The sequence below is a fragment of the Talpa occidentalis genome, unplaced genomic scaffold (genome assembly GCF_014898055.3).
Source record: "Talpa occidentalis isolate TD23 unplaced genomic scaffold, MPIMG_talOcc4v2.1 talOcc4.3, whole genome shotgun sequence".
In the NCBI taxonomy this organism is placed as follows: Eukaryota; Metazoa; Chordata; class Mammalia; order Eulipotyphla; family Talpidae; genus Talpa; species Talpa occidentalis.
Window position 1 is genome coordinate 34,629,516 of NW_023603184.1, and position 16,742 is coordinate 34,646,257.

The window sequence follows — 16,742 nt, forward strand, 5'->3', positions numbered from 1 at the left end:
AGAAAACTGCTCCTCTGAAGAAAAAAAATGCAGGGACACATACATGCAAACTTGAGCCTGCAGTGCCAAGGTGTTTGTGGAAACTGGGTATAGAAGATACCCTATGAGATAAAGCCCAATCTCCTAATATATCTTCCTGATCCAAGCCCTGCCCACCTCTCCAGTGTGCCCACCTTTACTCTCCCCTACCACACCTTGCATTCTGTCACTATCCCCATTACCATGCTCCCTCTCAAATGCTTCCTCCTGCGCACTAGTCCCTTGTCCTGAGATAGCCTCTAAAACCCTCTCCAAGTGACCGTTTCCTGTGGTATCTCCCTTACCCCCCCTCAGAGCCAGCTGTACCCTCTGCTGGGCCCCCACAGCTTTTGCTGCACTCTGACAACAAATTGTCATGTATTTGTTCAGCCCTGATTTATTCAAGTGTCACCCCCTGCTTCCCAACCTCCCGCCCCTCACTGAACTGCTGGCTCCCTGAGGGCAGCAACATGAAGGTCTAGCTTCTGATTCCCTAGCATTTAGCAGAGGTATAGTGTGAGCAGCAACAGTGCTGAGCGAATGGTCAGAGTCTCAGAATTCCACACGAGCAACTCACACAATGACAGAGAAACATCCACATTCATACCAGGTCAGATGACACACACATGCATGTGAGCCCGGGCCCTGAGGCACCAGGGCCAGAAGTGTGGTTTCCATAGAAACAACCATGTCAGTGCCTACAGAAGTGTGCCTCTAGGTGTTTGTAGGTTTTTGCTGCTTTAGGATTTCCTGTCCTGAGGGAGAAGAGTACCTGATTCCCTACTTACACTTCCACCCCCATCTGTCCCATCTCTCTAAAAACAGGGACTTTGGAGTTTGAGTTGAGCTTGTGTCTCAGTCTGAGGGTCATTGTCCTGATCTCTATAATGGCTTTGGTAATTTTGTGAGAACCAGAGACAGTGGAAGAAAGGAGCCCAGAGCTGGGGGTCTAGTAGATGCTCTCATCAGTTTCCAACACCATCCCCCTTGGGCCCCTCACCCCAGCTTCAGAGTTCTGGAGCTCTATACATTCAGGAGGAGCCTCTCCTCGAGACTCAGGTGTGAGGAACCCAAGGAGCTGCCACTTGGAAGACCAGGTCAGAGGATCAGAACAAGGAGGCTGGAGTGAGCACAGAGGGAACAGGGAATAGGGAGGCTGAGCATACGGAGATGGCATAGGGCTCAGGTGAGCGATCAGGGCCTAGAGGTTGGACTAAGGGTCAAGGGTTAAAAGTTGAGCCTGTTCACTGATCCATCAGTGAAAACAGATATGGTTGGGGGGTAAGAAGACATGGGACAGCAGGTCGATGTACTTATTATACTCTGTACCATAGTGATCTGTTACCCACCCAGGGACAGAATGTCAACTATTTGAGGGCCATGACTGTCATGTCACCTTGTGTGTAGCACAAAACATGGTGTATAGTACCTGCTCAAGATATTTTCTGTGTGAAAGGGTTTAAGGATGGTACGATATGAACGCTCGGGAGCAGGATCACCTTGAAGAGGAGTTCAAGCCCATACACTCTCCCAGTGGACACACAAAGGTACACACTCACAAAGTCACAGACACATACCAGGCATACAGACGCAGACTCAAGAGCAGACAGGCACACTCAACACACACATGCACACACGCAGCAGGGCCCCCTTCACATACACACAGCCAGCGCACACACACAGATACCCTGGCTTGCAGGTACAGAGAAGCATGTATACACGCACACAGATGGACGTATCTGCTCACAGGGAGCTCCCACCCCTCACCATACAGGAATCCACACAGACACCCACACAGACTTTCTCATGGTCCTTACACGAACAGGCGCATTCACTCCCACAAACACCCCCTCCCTGACCCACACACCATTCATATATACATGCAGGCACACTCACACACACAGACCTACTTCACACGGGCCCAGACTCACCCAGGCCGGCAAGTGCACACACCCGCAGACCCACCCACACGCAGGCACGCTCTCACACATGCTGCCGGGGCGCGCCTGGTCAGCTCTGTGGCTGCAGCTGTGACCTCTAGGTCCCTGGGGTCTCTGTCTGGACTGTGTCTCATCACTTCCTGCTCCAGAGCTTCCAGTTCCAAACTCGAACTGCAGACTCTCTCCGGAGACTGTCTCATCCCCTCTCCAGCCCTCTTCTCAGCACCATCTCTCCCCATCTGTCCAGGGTTTCTCACTGCCTCTTCCCCAAGACTTGCTCCTCCTCCCTGTTCTTGTCTCGCCCTTCTCCAGGTCTGCCCCTTCCCTCCCCTTCCTCCAGATCTGGCCGAAACCATCCATCTTGTCTCTCTGCCCAGTCTGTCCTGCCTCCGGCCCAGATCTGTCTTCTTTCTTACCCTGAGCCTGTCACATCTCGTCTCCCACCCAGGTCTGCCTGGCTACACAAACCCCCACTCTGTCCTGGGCCTGTTACTCTGTCCTCTGGATCCATCCTGCTCTTCCCCCTCTAGCCCCACATCTGGGCCTCTGGACCCACAGCTGGTTCTCATTAGGAGGGGGAGGGGCAAGACTATTCATTGGGGCCTGAAATGTGATGTCAATTCTCCCCCTACCCAAGATCTGTGTGTCTACAGGATCTGGGAGCAAGGGGGAACATGGGAGAGGAAAGAGGTGGGCTGGGGGAGGCATAGGGGGACCATATGGGAGGGGGTGCTGCAGGAGGAGGTAGAGGAGTCTCCCAAACTACTGAGGGGAAGCAGGCCTGGAGAGCTGGCACATACCAGGCCTCCTCCCTCAACTTCCTGTCCTAGGGCCAGGGAGGGGCAGGGACCAGAAAGACATCAAGGTGAGGAGGGGGGCTATGAAAGGCAGATCCACGCAGGGCAGGCCGGAAGAAGAGGGTAGCCTCTGCAAGCAAAGGGAGGTGTAGATATAGGACTTGGCATAAAGGAGAGAGGAGGACTCGAGAGAATTGGGGGTGGGGGGAGTGGGGCAACAAGAGGGAGAGCAAATTATGCAGGGAAAGGAAAGAGTGAGTGCAGTTCATACAGAAAGGGGAGTTAAGTCAGAGACAGGAACAGCTAGACTGCAGGCGGTGGGAAGCCAGAACCAGGGAAAGGGGGAGGGAGGAGCAGGCTGACAAACTAGCTTCCCAGAAATCCCTGGGCCAACCCCAGGGGCCAGGGGCCAGGGGCCAGGGCAGTGCCTGGGGCGGGCTCTGACCCTCCCGATGCCTGGCTCCCAAGGGGCATCTCAGGGAGAGGCTGTGGACAGATGTGAGCAGAGGAGGCAAAGGGAAAGTCTATTTTCTGAGCTTTTACAGTGCACCGGGCCCTCTGCCAGGCAATTCATAGACAGTATCTCAATCATCATAACAACCCTGTGAGAAAGGTGTCCCGCCTTCCATTGAGGAAATTGAGGCTCAAGTGAAACAACTTTCCTGAGTTAACCCAGCCTCTATGTGATCCCAGGACTATGCGCTCCATGCTGCCAGGGAGTCAGGGAGAACGGAAGATGGAGAGAGGAAGAAATTCCTGGGGAGCGGAGGGGAGAATCCTAGCAAGACAATGGAGGTCTGGGAGGAGGGAAGCCAAGGAGGAGGCACGTGTAACCACCCAGGTCAGCAGCAGCAGGACTGAGAGGACATAGATAAGAAAGATGGAAGGAGGTGAAGTGGTAAGAGGTGGCCGCTGACATTTTGGGAGAAGGTCCGGCCTGGTTACTAAAGCAGTGCCATCAGGATATCACAGAGGGGAAGCCATTTTCTGGGTGCCTGTCAGGACCCCTATGTGGAGATGTCCCAGGCACAGCTGGGTCTGCTGCTAGAGCCCGGGGCAGGTCTGGGTGGAATATGCTTGCACAAATCAAGGGCTACCCAAAAGCCAAGGGTGTGGTGACCCAAACAGAGGACATGCCGAGTAAGAAGAGAATCCAGGACAGAACTGGGGGGCCAGTCACATTTAAGGGGCAGATGAGGAGAAATTGATTCTTTGAGGAGAAAGGAAAGGAAACAGTATCACAGAAATTAAGGGAAGAAACACTTCACCAAAGAGAAAGGAATTAACAGTGTGCAAAGCTGCCGAGAGCTGGAGTAAGAAGACAGCTGAGAAGTGGCCACTGGTTTCAGTAGTCAGAGCAGATGACTAGTTTCAGGAGTCTTAAGAATGCAAACCTCCTGCAGAGGGAAATGCGAGAGGATGAACTGACCAGCAGCTCGCCACAGACCAGATGTCAGACAGACCCACTCCTCTGTGCACAAGCATCACGCTCCTCCAACACCAAGGCCACGGGTTGCAGCGAGGCAGGACAAGCCAGAGACTCAGACATGGACTCTGGGGCCAGGCCGCCTGCATTTGATTCCTCAGCTCACATTTGCTTTCTAGCAGTGTGACACTGGCAAGTCGTTTAATGCCTCAGTGTTTCCATTTCCTTGCTTATAGAGACAATGCTACTACCACACGGTGTCAACATCGTGCCTGGCACACTGCAAGCATTTTGTGAGTGTGCCCCAGCTCCGATCCCTCATCTCTGATCTGGCTAAGAGATGGGACCCACTGTCAGACAGACTCAGGTCAAATCCAGACTCTACCATTTAGTGTATCCCTGGGCAGACTGTTAAACCTTTCCAATCCTTAAGTTTCCTCTTCTGCAAAATGGGGATAGAGTGCCCAGTTTATATATTTGATACAGGATTTAAAAGAAATGTCACAAAAATCTTAGCACAGGACTGGCACACAGTGAAGCTGTTACTGACACATGATCACCCTGGACAATGATTGTTGCACAGATGAGGAGTCCGAGGTTGAGAGCAGGCAGCAGAGAGCTCCGAGAATGCAGCTCTGACAGACTCCAGAGCTAGTGCTTCCTCTTCCACCGTGTTGCTTCTCTGGTGAGGCTTGGAGTGCCCTGATCAAGGGTCATGTAACTGGCCAGGAAACAGGACAGAGAAGGAGAATGAGCAGAGCTGTGGTTTAGAATAACTGACAGTGCGCACAAGGTGCGAGAAGATCGGTGATGAAGCAATTGCCAGTCCAGGGAGCGGGTCAGGTGCGCATGGGGTTAGGTGGTGAGAGCGGGGAGTGACCAGAGAATGCTCAGTGGTCTCCAGGAAACAAAGAAAAAAATGGGGAAGAACAGGCATGTGAAATGGTTCATTAATATATTTATTCAACGAAAATCCACGTAAGGCCTACACATGCCAAACACCACACTAAGAGGTAGAGCAGGCATCTGGACAGATGGAGTCCCAGCCCACATGGTGCTTACAGAAGGGAGCCGTGGACAGGGATGGCAGTGTGAGGGGCTATGTGCGGTGACCATGAGCAGCCAGAGCCTGGTCCTAAAGCCTGACCCTGACTGATGATCAGAGCCGGGCTGCAGAGTTGCCTAGTGAGGCTGTGCTAGCAGAGAATGTGGAGATGTAACGACCCAGAGGTGTCTAGAGCGAAGTGCAAGTTTGGAGAAGCAGGAGGTTGAGGGGCAGAAGAGCACAGGAGAGAAACTGAGACTTTAGAAATAAAATTAACATTAATAGTCAAGCGCTGAAGAGTTGCTTCCTTTCTGAATTCTCAAGACAACTTTCCTACTGTTACCTCCATTTCCTCCCGAGGAAAGGGAAGCTTCGAGAAGCTAAGGTCACCAGATGGTAAATGGTGTGACTGGAAGGTCTGAAGTACAGCACTCCTCCCTCCCTTTCCTATTTCCTCGCCATCCACATGGGAGGTACATTCTAGGCTCTGAGAGAGAAGGAGCTCTTTTATTAGGCAGCTTAGAGAAAGAAACATAAACAAAGAAATGTTAGTGTGCTAATGAACAGAGGAGCCTCCAGACTCAGGCTTGGGAGCTCCAGGTGGGCTGCTGGGAGGAAGATACAGGAACTGAAGAGTGACAGCAGCTGAAAAGCTTGGATGTCAGAGGGGCTACCCAGGAAACAAGGAGACTGGAACTGAAGGATGGGGCAGGGAGCTGGAGGCCAGGAAAAAGGTGAAATCTAACAGCAGCTCCCAGATATGTGTGCTGCTCCAGGACATCAAGCGTCCAGGCTTGCTTCTGTTACCACTGATGGCAGGACGGGGCCAGGAAGAAGGCAGAAGTATCTGGGGACCTGACTTGGCGAGGAGCAGGGACTGGGGTGCTAGGGGTTGGAGGCACAGAGCAGGCACTGTGTGAGAGGAAGGAGTATCATGTGGTACCTCCGGGCAGGCAACCTGGCGCAGTGGAGTGGGTGGCAAGGCACTGTGGAGTCTTGTGGCCCACGGGCACCTCACAGCTTCCTTGTCTTTCACTCCCTTCAAGAACCCTAAAGGGGACCTGCCCAATAGGTTTGGGGCTCTTTCTGCTGCTTCTTACATATTTGCTAACTGAAGAAAGAAATACAGTACAGGAAAGGGGGAGGGAGAGGATTCAGGGAAAAGGGAAATCCAGGTGAAAGGAAAGGAGGAGAAGAAAGCTCAGGGAGAAGCCTGACAGCTGTGGGGAGAGGAGGGGAAATGTGGCCAATAGAAAGAGGGTATGTGTGCAGGTGACTCGACTCTGTGGACGGCTGAGACCACAGGTCCGTTTTCTGAAGAGTGAATGCGGGTGAGGGATGTGCTGTGAAGCGCCTCTTTTATTCCTTCACTTGTTCACTGCCAAGCATCTATGGAGGCCCGAGCACATGGTGGGTGAGATGCGACCTTGCCATGAAGGAGGCCCCGGTCCAATCAGAATGGGAACAGGGAAGAGGCGGTGATAGCAGTGAGACGAGAGGACCCTGAGCCTGCTTCGTGGCATCAGGAAAGGCAGGTTTGAGACTAGATCTGAGGATGGGAAGACGTTAGCCAGGAGAAGGGAGAGACACTTCTGGGTAGAGAGTAGTATGAGCCAAAGGGTGGGAGCGTGGGAGAATACAGTGTCTTTGGGGAGCTACAAGCAATTCAATATGGCTGGAACTAGCAATGTGAGGGGGCTAAGGGAGTGGGGTAGGTGGTGAGGTTGGGGAGGTTGGGGAGATCACACTGTGAGGGGGCCCATAGTCTTGTTGGAGATTTCATCCTAGATGAACAGGCAGTGAAAAATGCTGAGCAGGGACGGAAAAAGCTGGATTTGTACTTTAGAAGATCCCGCTTGCTGCAAGAATGAACTGAAGAAGGAAGAATGGAAGTCTAGGAGAGCAGTTAGGAGGTCCCTGCAGTAACTGATGTGAAAAGACAGTGTATGGGCGCAACAACAGAGACGGTGGCTAGAAGGTGAACGGGAAAGCAGAGGCTGGACAGGAAGCAGAACTAACAGGTTCTGGTGACTGTCTGTGCTATAAGACAAGTAGAGGAGGGACTGGCCACAACTAACTTCTGTGTTTCTGGCCTGGTAACTGAGTGGGAATGGTGTGTCAGGGAGGAGGGAATGGTGAGTTCAGGTTTGGACATTGTGAGTTATCTAATCAAGGTCAGGTAAGAAGCAGATAAGCTGGTCTGGAGATCAGGAGAGTCTACAGAGATGACAATTAGCACCTGGAATGAGTGAGGTGTAGCACCCAGAGTGAGACACACAGTGAGCCAACAAGAAGTTCCACACCAGGACCGTTGGGAAGAGGAACATTTAGGGGCACACAAAGGTCCCCCAAACCAGACCGGTTAAAAACAGCCAGGAGGAACTCTGGAAGAGATGCATGGATCCCACCAAACTGGAATGATCTGTTTCTTTGCCTGTCTTCCCCACCGAGGCTTAAACTCTCCCTATAGTGTCTCCTAGTAGCGTGACTGGTATGTGAGAGCTCATTAAAATTTGATAGAATAAAGTGGTGGCTCAAAAGCTATAAATCAAAAACGGTTCAAAGAGAAAAGAGTGGTCAGCACTGTCAGACCCTGCTAAGAAATCCAACCGTGGAGGGGTTTAGGAAAGAGCTGCTAGATTTGGCAGATGAGTGGTCACTTTCTCTTGGGGTCAGCAGTTACCCTGGAGGGGCAGGAGTGAATGGGAAATGAACAGCCCTGTGCAGAAGACACTTTCACAAATTGTGGCAACGAAGCAAAGTGAGCCTGTCGACTAACCAGGTAGGACAGAGTTAGGGAAGGAAGGAGGCACTGGTGGCTCCTCATGTGCCCCCAGGAGCAAGGACCTTAGAGGGAGAGGCTGGAGGTGTGGATAAGACATGGAAGCTAGTCATGAGGTCCCTGTGGTTTAACATGCAGGAGCAGAGGGAATGCACGACATAGGGGAGGAGGTCTTACGTAGAAGGACACCTCTTCATGTTTGTAGGAAAGAAGGAGAAAAGATCAAGGAGGACGCAGATCCAGTTTGAGAGGAGTGAGAAAGTTGCAGGAATTCAAACTAGATGGTCTGATTTTCTCAGTGAGCAAGGAGACCAGGCTGTCTACTAGTAATTCTTCCCTCTCCTTTTACCCCCACGTTTATTCTGCCACTGAGCCCCACGGACCCTCTGCCAACAGAACTCTTGAAACACCTACTCCCTCTCTCTCTAAGGCCACTACTCAGTTCAAGCTGGTCTTAACCCCTCCTGGGTTCCCACAACAGCCAACTCTCCTCCTCTTTTTCAGACCCCTCCCTCCAGACTACTGTGCTGTCAGAGGGGTGTTTCTGAAACAGATCTGATCATACTGCTCACAGCTTCAAATGATTTGGTGACTTTCCATTACTCTTGGCTGGGCAAGTTTTTTCATATGATCTACAAGAGCTGCAGATCCGCCTTCTTCTCCCAGACTCTGTCACTCCTCATGCCATGTTATCAGTGCCAGGCTCCCCGGGCTGCTTTATCCCTCAAACATACAATATTTTCTTGCATGTGGGCTTTCCCATGCTGCTCCCTTGGCTAGGATGTTCTCCATCCACCCCACCTCACTTCCTGCTCGCCTTTGCTTCGTTGACTCACTATTGCTCTACCACGTTGAAGCTTAAATGTCACTTTCTCCAGGGTGCCTCGTCCAACCTCCCTCCAGGGGCTTATGTTCCCTGTAAGTGCTGCCACGTTACAGCAATCATTCCACAGCCTGGACGCGCCATAAGGGCAATGTCCAGGTCTCTTCTGTCCACCTTTGTAAGGTCAGCACCTACCACACTGCATGGCACAGAAGAGGTGCTTAATATGTGTTGCTGTATGAATGAGCCAGTGGTGGACCAACTGATCTGCTCAACACAATGAGACCAGGGATGTGAGGTTAAGGGGTATGAAAAAAATAGAAAAAATTTCATCTATTTACTTATTTATGGAGGGCTGAGTTGAAGGTGGCATTTATAGAAGCATGCATTTATAGAAGCATCACTTGGTGTTGGGAAATCATTCCAGTGAGGGTTGAGAATTTGTGGGAAGGGTGGGCTCAAGGACAACGGAACAAAGAAGGGCCAAGGAGTGCTCAAGAGGATGGTCCTTCGGATATAAGCTGGGAGGAGAGCACAAGGCCATGAAGGGTCAGATGAGGTGAAAGCAAAGAGGACAGGGCAAGAGGTCACTATGAGCTGAGGAGTGGATGTAATGCAAGAGAGGGCGTCAAGCGCTGGAAGGACATGGGCGCTGGGGTTAAAGTGGAATGCAGAGCTTAGAATTCTAGAGATGGACCTGGCCTACAGAATGGTTCCGAAGGGTAGAAGGTAGCCGGAGCTAAGGAAACTGTGAGGCTGAGGTGTTAAAGGGACACGTAGAATCACGGCAGGATACAGAGTGAGGGAAACACTGATCCAGGTTCCCAAGTTGTCAGGGAGCCAGGGGAAAGCCTGACGGGTCAGCAGAGAAGGAATCACGGTGTGAGCCCCCTAAGTCAACGAAAGTTGGGACAGCTCACTCGCGGCACCTAAGACTGTGTGTCTCTTAGGGGTTGTAAGAGCAGCCCTGTGGTGCGGGCAACAGCCACACAGCCTCCCCGCTGGCGTCAGGTCCCCGGGGCACCTGCTGTGTTCCGGCAGCCCTGATGTGTCACTGCTGTGACAGTGTCTCCAGAGAGGTGCTAATAGCGTTTGACAACGATCCTGCGGAAATGTGCACTATTTCTGCGGTGGGTGTGTTTTGTTCTGAGAGCACCTTGTCAGGTGTGGTTGGCATGTGCACTATTTCTGCGGTGGGTGTGTTTTGTTCTGAGAGCACCTTGGCAGGTGTGCTTGGCTCTGCAGTGCTGGGGGTGAGGGAGCGGTGGAGGTGCCCTGGCTGTGAAGGCATCACTGCTGGGTGTGTGTAGCCCGGGCTGTGTCCCCTGTGGGCTGAGTAGGACTATGACTGGGTCCCCTGTGGGTATTTGAGGAGTTGACATAAGCAACAATATTTTCCTGGCCTATGACCCTGTGGCTTTGGGCCCAGCCCACACCACACTGAGTTCATTGTGCGTCCAGATCTCACTTCCCCTTCCCCCTCCACGTGGGACCAAGCTTTTGGTGCCCTCCCTCCATCCCCTGCACCAGATTCTGATCTAGGCATCCTGGACACGGGCTGAGCACACCCCTCCGGGTGACTAAGCTCCACTTCAGGCTCGGCGGCCTGTCTCTCCTCCGCTGGCCTCTATTTCTCCCCCCTCTTTCTTTGTCTCTCTCTCAGTTTGTCTCTGTCACACACCCATCCTCCACATTCTGACACATGGCTCCCACAGCGGCGACAACACACACACACACTCGATCACACCCTCCCGGCAGCTCCTCGCCAGGACACACTCACTCTGCCCCGACACCCCGGGGTGACACGCGCGCACACCCGGGGCCACGCCACCTTCCAGGGCCCCGCACCAGCGCGCACCCAGCCCGTGCACTGGCACCCGGAGGGCGCCCGCACCCCGCCGCGCCCGCACCCCGCGCCCCTCCCGCGCCGCGCACCCCGACAGCGTGACACCCGCACACAAAGCCCCCGGCCCTGCCCCCGCTCGAGCCCACGCTCGCCCGCGCCCCGCAGGCCCGGCCCCCTCCCCCATTGTCTCGGGCTCAGAACAAAGCCCCCGGCTCCGCCGCCGCCCCGAGAGCCGGGGGGCCGGCCGGGGAGCCCCGCGGGGCGCCGGCGTCGGGCACTGACCTCCGCGCGGCGCGGGCTCCCTCGCCCCGGCCGGGGGCGCCGCTCGGCCGCGGTCAGCCTCGGGGCAGCGCCCGCCCGCGCGGGGCCTGGGGCCGCGCATCGCCCGCCGCCGCCGTCTGGGGCCGCGATCGGGCCGAGCCCCGGGGCCGTCGGTCCGCACGCCCCGGCCGTCGGTCTGTCGGTCCCTCGCCGCCGCCGGCACCGCCTCCTGCACGGCCGCCCGCGGAGGACGCGAGATTCGCCGCCGCGCCCCGCGCCCCCTCCCCGCCCCTCCCCCGCCTCCGCGCGGTAACCCGAGCCCCCGCCCTCCGCCCGCGGAGCCCCCGCCCCGCCCCCACGCGCGCCCCGGCCTCCCTCCGCCCCTCGACTTCCCGGCCGGGCTGGGCGCCGGATCCGGCCCGCGCCCCGCGCTGCTCCCGGCCCGCGCCCCGACAGCCGCGCCCCGGCCCGCGCCCCACCTCCGTGCCAGCCGCGCCGCGCGCCCCGCGGAGCCGGCCTCGCCCCACTGGCCCGTGGTCCCCCCGGCCCTTCTCCCGCCGCTCGCCTCTTCCTTTCTCCGCATCCCCGACTCGCCTCCCACTTCTCCCCACCCCTTCTCCGTCTCTCTCCCCAGCCCCGCGTCCAGAGTCTCTCCATCTCTCGCCCGTCCTTTCAGGACCTCCCCCTGCCTGTCTCCCCATCTCTCGGCCTCGTCTCTTGCCCCCCAGCCTCTGCTCCTGGCCCCTTTCCTCGTCATCCCTTTTCTCTCCCTCCCCACCCCCCATTTCCTTCTGTTGCGCCCCGTTTCCCTGCCCCGGGGCCTGGTTCTCTCCTCCGGCCTTGTTCTCCCTCCTCCCTCGCCCCTCACCTCTGTTTTTCTCAGGGGTTCTGCCCCTTCCTCGTCTCCTGCTTCTCTTTCCCTCCTTGCTTTTCATGTCAAGTTGGAGACTAGAGGTTGGAGAGCACTGGGAAGGGAAGGTCTGGGATGTGGGCTACCCGGAGGATGTGCCCTAGAGAAGGAAAGCGAGGTGGAAACTGGGCAGAGAAGGGGGAAGGGGCTTGGACCAGCTTGGGGGAGAAAAGGGCAGAAGTGAGCTCAGACAGAAGGGAGTACTCGAGGAACCAGACGCCTTCCTCTCCCTCTTGTGCCTTTCCCGTGCCTGCAGGAAGGCTGTGAGTCCAAAGGTATTCTGGACCTGAGATTTGTCCCCTGGTACAGAAAATCAGGAGCTCCTGGGGAGAGGGGGCTAGATTTCAATAAAAGCAGAAGGGAGTGTGATTTTGAAAGAGGAGCGTGAGGGAGAGTCTGGAGTCCTTGATAACCTCAGCTTTCTCGCTTGGGCGCCAGGGTGGGTCTTGGTTGCAATCACGCTGCTAGGAGAAGGAACAGGATTAGCTTGCAGGGGGTTGACATAGAAAGATGATGACTTTCAATTTGGGCTGCTGACTTTGAAGTGTGTTGGGTAGATGCGTCTGCAGCTTAGAAGAGTGGTCTGGGATGGACATAAATATTTGGGAATCATCTGCAAATACCGTATAAGCTTGAATATAGGGTGAGGTTTTTGCTTTTTTGTTTTTCCAAAATCATCCCTCAGGAAAGAGGGAGTAACCTTGTATTTGAGTCCTTACAAAGTCTCTCATATTACAGGGTTTGCTCTCATTTACTTTATTTTGAACAACAAACCGCTGGATAGGGCAATATGGTATGGTGACTAAGCTTGTGGACTCTGGAGCCAGACTGCCTGGCTTGGGGTCCAGACTCTGCCATTTACAAGCAGGGTGGCTTTTGGAAAGTTGCTTGTCTCTGCTTCAGATTTCTTCAGTATAAAGCGGGGCCGAGGATTAAATTTTTTAATATGTGTAAGGTACCATGTACCTGTCACATAGTAATGCTAACGATTTTTGTTAACTATTTTTGCTGTTTGGGCAAGACCCAATGGACTTGACATGTCCTCCGCATGCTATTTTGGATACTTGTATAGAGCACTTGCCACAGAATCCATAGTCAGAGAAATTTAACACAGCTTTGGTAACTATTCCTGTTAGTATGACCTCACAGCTGCATATGTTGGATGTCTCTAAGTACATTTTTTAAATATTGCTTTAAAAAGTAATACAGTAGCACTTGGGAGGCACTTCTGGGATGCTGGGTATGTTCTATTTCTTGACCTGAGTGCTGTTCTATGGATGTTTTGCTCTGTGACTATGCATTGATCCCAACACTTAAGGCTTAGCCCCTTTCTGTAGGAATGTTATACTTCAGTTAAAAAATAAACAGTTCAAAGGCACCGTACCAGCAATGTTTAGAGATCGTGAATATACTCTTGCAGGAATATATCCTCTAGGAGGAATATAACCTGCCACCTTACTGTGATGCAAATAGGACTTGTGATTTGGGGCAAAGTTTCCAATGACTGCCTCATATGTGGATTTCAGTTGTGCTGTGTCCTGTCCCAAACTCCTCACTTAGACTGAAGAGAAGGTCATCCATTCTGGGAAACTGGGTTAGTTGAGAAAGTGACCCCGACAATGAGAAAGATGCTTGCTGCTTTGTAGATGCAAGAATATGCATAGATTATTTTTTACTGAATTATTATTGAAAAATAGTATATATACACATCAATATTTCATGTGATACATGAATTTAACTATATGTAATGATAAAGTCCATTAACTAATAGAAGTAGAATTTTCATTGTTTTATCCTTGTTTCCAAAGAGATAAATTTTCAGGTTGGTTGAAAAACTAGATTTCCTCATTGGGAAGACGTGGAGTTGCCTTGGGTTTAGGTTGCCTTATGAGGCACATGTGGTGAAATGGTAAGCGAAATCGAGAGGATAAGCAGTGTTGCTCAAGGATGGCATGTAGGTTGGGAAGAGAAGGGGTCTAGGGCAGAACCTGAGGAGCTTCAACATTTGAAGGTTGAGGAGAGGAGGCACAGTCTTCAAAGGAAAGTACAGAGTGGCCAGAGAGGGAGAAGAAAGTCAGGGAGGTGAGTGATACTACTGAAGCCAAGGGAAAGACCAGGAGAAAAGCAGCAAAGCAGGGAGCAGTCACCAGAGCTGACGAGCACAGAGGAGGACAGAAGGAAAGGACTGAAAAGTATCCATTGGATTTGGCCAGAAAGAGGCCACTGGTGACCTGGGGGACAATGGTAGGTGATATGGTAGGGGTTGAAACTAGTCAGCACTCAGCTAAAGAGTGAGTGAGGGGTGAGGAATGGAAGACTTGGAATAGAACCTATTTTTCAAACACGGTTGACTACAGGGAAGGAGAGATATAGCAGGAGAAGAGGACAGGTGTTTCAGGAGGCCAGAAAGTTTTTCAAATAGCAGAACTTAAAATGTATTTTCTTACTTCCTACATTTATTAAAAACATATGTAAATGTCCACTATGCCAGCTTTATATTCAGATCCATAGTTAAGATATCACTAAGGAGCTCACAGTAAGTTATGAAGACAGGTCTGCAAATTGGCATTGGGCAGTATAATGATAGAGGAGAGCATGGACTGTGGGCATGGAGGGAATTCCTAACCCAGCCTGGGGGTGGCATGTCAGCAAGTGGTGTCATAGAAATGACACTGGAACCGGATCTTGAAGATGAGTAGGTGGGCAGCAGGGGGAGAAGGTGGAGAGAGGACATTGGGCAGAATAAGCATCACCATGTTCAAATTTTCAAGGACATGCAAGAAAATAACTTCTGGTCATGGAGGTTAGTGGTTAGGCTGTCCTGGGTAGGTCGATGTCACTGGCGTGTAGGGCATGTGGGTTAGTGTGAACGGAGAAAGGAAAAGGGGATCAAATCATGACGGTGTGTCATGCGAAGGTCTAGACTCTTCGCATTGAGGAACCATTGAAAAGTGTATTTAGGGCCTCCCCGGTGGCGCAGCGGTTGAGCGCTGGGTTGCGAAGCTGCCCGCGGCCTCTGCGGCGCCGGTTCGATCCCTGGCTGCTCCCCGGCCACCGGAGGAGGATCCCACATGGTGCGCAGACCTCTCCTGCCGCCCGCTGCTCCCCTCAGCAGTGTACTTCAGTCCCTCTGCCTGCTCTGCTCCCCACTCTGGCTCTGGTGAATTCTCTCACCCTCCCGCGCTTCTGACTGTACCCAATGCATGTATAAACAAAACAAACAAACAAACAAATAAAATAAATAAATAAATAAATAAAAACATGCCTCTATAAAAAAAAAAAAAAAAAAAAAGAAAAGTGTATTTAATGAGGGAAGTAAACGGTCAGGCAATGTGACCGAAGAGTCATTTTGGTTGCAATATTTGGGATCCAAAGAGATTAAGAGTCAGTTTCAATTCCTCAGCTGATAATGAGGACCTAAACTACGTTAGCGGTAGTAAGATTAGAAAAGTGGAGTAAAAGTTGAAAGAAAATCCAGAGATAAAAGTACAGTACTTGGTGACTGCCTAAGATTGAGAGTGTTGGCAATACAGGAGGAATCTAAGATGTTGTCAAGTTCTTGGAAATTACCTTTGTGATTTTACTCACAAGTTGGGAAACAAAAGCAGAGCAGTGAGGAGAGAAACAAGATAATCCCCTTGGTTTTGGACATGATGAGTTTGAGGTGTATCTGAGTTATGCAAATGAAGACATCTAGTAGGTGGTTGAGTATAACACTTGGAACTCAGAAGAGACAGTTGAACTGAAGATGCCTATTTCAGAGTCATCAGTCTATATAGTCCATCAGCGGGTAAGTGGAACCATAAATGGCCTGGATCACCTAGGGAGAAAAGGCAAAGAGAAGTGGGTGTGAATTGTCTTTACAAGCTGATAAAAGAGCCATGAAGGAGACTGAGAAGAAGTAGTAAAAAAGGTAAGGATTGAACAAGAGAGTAGTGTTCCATGTGTTATAGAAGTCAAAGAATGAAACAGCTACAAAAATGAGATTTGTCAACAGAGCAAAAAATATCACAGTAAGATGAGGTCTGATATGTTTCCCTTAGATTTTAGAATTAGGATAAAGCTGATGATCTCAGTGATAAAGAGAGGAGAGGAAGTAGAACAAAGATGGACGTAGACCAAAGAACAAAGAAGGCATCACACTTTCTGATTTCAAACTACATTACAAGCTATAGTATGCTATTGACATAAATAGTATGGTATTGATATAAAGATAGTTACAGGCCTAGGTGTTAAGTCTCAGTGCTATCACCACTATGGGCTGAATAGGATCCCTGACCAGGGAGCTAACCCACATATGGCACAGCAGACCTCTCCTGTCTCATCTGTTGCTCCCCTCAGCAGTGTATTTCAGTAGAGCCACCTGTTCTGCTCCCCACTCTGTCTCTAGTAAATCCTCTCACCCCCCTGCACCTCTGGCCTATTCCCCAGTTCTTCTGTGCAAAAAAAAAAAAAAGAATTAAAAAAAAAGAGGTACAAAGGGGCCTCCCCTGGTGGTGCAGTGATTGAGCGCTGGGCTGCGAGGCTGCCTGCAGCCTCTGCAGCGCCGGTTAGTTCCCCGGCTGCTGGCGAGGGTCCCACAAAAAAAAATTTAAAAAGACGTACAAAGATCAATGGATAAAAATGGAGGTTCCAAAATTTAATTGATCCATATACGGTCAATTAATTTTCAATCAAGGTACCAAGAGTATACAATGAGATAGAGACAGTACCTTCAATAAATGGTGTTAGGAAAACTGCATATCCACATGCAAAGAATGAAAGTGAATCCTTATCTTATACCATAAACGAAAAATCGACTCAAAATGAATTAAAGACTTGAATATAAGGTCTGAAAGCATAAATTCACAGGGGAACTTCAACATAGGGGATAGATTACCTGACTTTGGTCTGG

At 51.7% G+C, this 16,742-nt stretch overlaps 1 protein-coding gene across 1 annotated transcript in view; it reads right to left on the bottom strand.

Annotated features, from left to right (window-relative positions):
- The window catches only part of DCHS1 (dachsous cadherin-related 1), a 34,304-nt gene extending 23,314 nt beyond the window's left edge, over nucleotides 1-10,990 (bottom strand). The window contains 1 exon segment of the mRNA XM_037522794.2: nucleotides 10,960-10,990. The gene's annotated coding sequence lies outside the window, so the exon portion shown is untranslated.
- Nucleotides 10,991-16,742: the final 5,752 nt, after the last annotated feature.